This window comes from Syngnathus acus, unplaced genomic scaffold (assembly GCF_901709675.1).
Source record: "Syngnathus acus unplaced genomic scaffold, fSynAcu1.2, whole genome shotgun sequence".
Lineage (NCBI taxonomy): Eukaryota > Metazoa > Chordata > Actinopteri > Syngnathiformes > Syngnathidae > Syngnathus > Syngnathus acus.
Genome location: NW_023590226.1, coordinates 108,832 through 112,321, shown reverse-complemented (window position 1 = coordinate 112,321; position 3,490 = coordinate 108,832). Strand labels below are relative to the sequence as shown.

The window sequence follows — 3,490 nt, the reverse complement described above, 5'->3', positions numbered from 1 at the left end:
TCAGAGGATACTGCAAGGAGTGTCATGGCCTTCTCAACATTAATTGTAGCGGAGAGCCAGAAATTAACAGTCCAATGATATTCAACTGTGTCATTAAGAACAGTGATGACTCCCTACACACTGGTAGCTCAAAGCGGTTTCTATCTGGACAGTTGCGTGTGCAGGTAGCCAAGGAACTTTGTGAGGGCAGGATGGAACCACATGTATGGCGAGCATCACAGGCAAATAAATCGATGGACTTCGGAGACCCTGAGCCAAGCCACCTGCCAAATTTGGCCACCCTGCGCAAGGCAAAGCAAGAGAAAAATGATTTGGCATTAGGTGACAAAAATCCAATTTTATCATTGCAGATGTTGAAATACAGTGCACCTCACAGTGACAGCATCAAAGACATTGGACTTGACAAGTTTTTCTGTCACTATTGGAGTCAAACACAAATGCATGTGTACAAGAGCTTAAAGAAATCCCACCCAATATTATGTGTTGATGCAACTGGCTCAATAGTTAAAAAACTGATGAGGCCGAATGGCATGTCTGGCCATATCTTCCTGTATCAGGGTGTTATGACAGGGCATACCAGCTCCAGTGTCCCAGTCGTGCAGATGCTGTCAGAGAAGCATGATGTTAATGCTATCACACAGTGGCTGAAGGAATGGATCCATGCAGGTGCATCTGTTCCTAAAGAAGCAGTGAGTGACTTTTCTCTGGCGATTCTTGGAGCTCTAGTCAAAGCTTTTACCCCTCATCCTGATCTGAAGAGCTACATCAATGAGTGCTTTAACATTTCACGTGGGAATCAACCTGGACATCTACCCCCATGTTTTGTCAGGGTAGATGTAGCACACTGCATTAAGATGATCTGCCGATGGGACTGCCTGAAAAACAAAAGACCTCGTGTTAAGGATTTCTTTGTTAGGTCAATAGCACAGCTTCTTAAGTCACAATGTTTGCAACATGCAAAAGAACTTCTTCGTGCTATCACCATTGTGGCACTGAGTGAGACAGAGGGTAATGACAATTCTGGAGCCCCTATCCCATCAGAAAAGTGCAAGAAATACTTGAGAGCGCAAATCGCAGAGGAATCTGTCCCCATTTCAGATGAGGAAGTTGAGGGACAAGAACCAGGTGATTCATTAAATCAGCACATCCAGACTAATGTCCGAGAGTGGGTGACAGAAATATGTGAGGAGAGCAGGTCACTTGCCATGGCTGATGGGGATAGAGACAACATCCACTTCCTCCCTGAGATTATTCCCCAAATAACAAGACTTGGAAGTTACTTGCCACTCTGGACAGCAATAATGGTCCCTCTCTTCAAAAGCGCCAGCATCACTGCAAGTTCCGCAGCTGTTGAAGCAGAGTTCAAAAACATAAAAAAAGGCCTTTTCAAGCATGAAAGCCTACCCATTCGTGTGGACCGGTTTGTTGCTCGTCATCTTTCCTTCATTGAGGGAAACATGCGGATTTGCTCTGCAAAACAAAAAAGTGATGTGTGTGATGCCACGACCGTCAGAGAGCCTGACAATGTCTGCAGTACTTCTCAAACTGAAGTAGTAAACAAAAGGGGAGAAAAATCTCATCCTGGAGCGGAGCCAGATGCATCTACTGACAGTGCAGTTGAAAACTGGAGAGGTTTAGCGGTCCCACCGAAAAAAAGAAAGATAACTTCATATCTCTCTCCTTGTCCTGAATGGCTGCATATTGACACACAAGTGGGCTGGAAAAAAGTCAAGGTACCATTGTTGAAAAACGGGAACCATCAACGGCCTGTTAAACTTCGCACATCAAAAGTGTTTGTGCTCAATACTTGTGCATTTGATTCTGTCTTGCAATGCTTATGCTGTTCTTTCTGTGAAAGTTTTTCATTTGAAAAGACTGTTTTGAACTATGAACGTGGGAACCAATTCCTCCACCTGGTGAAAACCATCACAACACAGAGTGTGAACCCACAGGTATACTCACAGAGGGCAGAACTGCTGGGGGAAATATTCAAACCTGTCCTCCTGACCTCAGGTGCTCTCCAAATTGATGCACAATGCCACATCTCCACTGTAATTGAGAGCGCAATGAGGAATATCCCAAGTGTTTATTTGATAAAACAATGCTCCTCACAGTACTGCAGTTTAAGCCAACAAGTAACAAGGCAAGTTTCACTTGTTTGTCCAAACGTTGCTGTCCTGCAGACCTGTGGCATGGCTTCTCTTCAGACTGCTGCTGAAGAGGGACTCAGCCTTCCTGACTCTCTCTGCCTCAGGCCAATTGAAAATCCTTCCCATTGTCCGTCTTCATTCAAAACACAGGACAACAATACAGGCAAGGCTCTGTGTTCAGGTAATGTTACTCACAGCTACAATCTGGGAGAGTTTGTGTGGATTGACACTGACCTTGGTAGCAGTTGCAAGGAAGTTGCCTTGCTTGGATTTCCCTCCAGTCTGGAGCTAAAAGAGAAGACCTTTACTTTGAGAGCAGTCATTGGCTTTGAACCAGGACTGACCCAGGATTCTCTCGGGCATTATGTGGCATACTGCAGGAGGACTGCATATGCCTGGGAGATCTATAATGACCTGGGAAGTGGAGTGAAAGCAGCATCAGAAAATACTAAGATCTTCCCACATGCTGTGTTCTACACAGTGCAGTGATGCATTGTTTGAATTGTTGGAAAAAAATGTTGATAATGTTCCCTTTGACAAAGAAAGTTATTTTTTCACGTTTTCAAGTTTCTTTTTCTGGCTGTCATCAACTTCACATACATGTATTAATTGTTGCATTAATTAATGTTTTGGAGCAGACATAGACTCATCAGGTATTTAGATTGCGGTGAACCTTTTGCATGTCAGATGTAATTGAAAAAAATGATCACATAGGCTTATTGAAAACAAGGAAATTAATCAATGAGCACGATACAAACATAATTACAGAAATATCCTCGTACTAAAAGCCATTCCCCGCAGTGAAAGTTTTCTGTAAGATAAAAAGAAAAGAAAAAAAGGCTAAGAACGTATTTACCTTGTATTCGTCCTGCATCAGGAGCATTCCAGTCCAGGAGCTTGAAATTCGCGACAAAATACAGTGACGTGGGCTGGGTGACGTCTTCGCTATGAATTAAATGTGTAATATCTGCAAAACCGTAGCAGCACAAACGAAACTTTTTGCAGCACAAACCAGCACAAACGAAACACAAACGAACGGCACTATTTTGGGTCAATTTGGAAGTAAACAGGGGGGCGGGGCTACCTGACGTCACCGCTATAAAATAAATGTGTAATATCTCCGAAACGGAAGCAGCACAAACGAAAATATTTGCTGCACAAACCTGCACAAACGAAGCACAAACGAACGGTACCATTTTGGGTCCATTTGGAGCGAAGTGGGGGGCTGGGTGACGTCATCGCTATAAAATAAATGTGTAATATCTCCGAAACGGAAGCAGCACAAACGAAAAATTTTGCTGCACAAACCAGCACTAACGAAGCACAAACGAACGGTACCG

General features: G+C 43.6%; 1 long non-coding RNA gene across 1 annotated transcript; it reads right to left on the bottom strand.

Annotated features, from left to right (window-relative positions):
* Positions 1-2,000: 2,000 nt before the first annotated feature.
* LOC119118966 lies at positions 2,001-3,137 on the bottom strand. Its single transcript, XR_005097033.1, has 3 exons — positions 3,007-3,137; positions 2,186-2,564; positions 2,001-2,049 (listed from the first exon to the last, which is right to left on the bottom strand). It is a non-coding gene; the product is annotated as an uncharacterized LOC119118966 (long non-coding RNA).
* Positions 3,138-3,490: the final 353 nt, after the last annotated feature.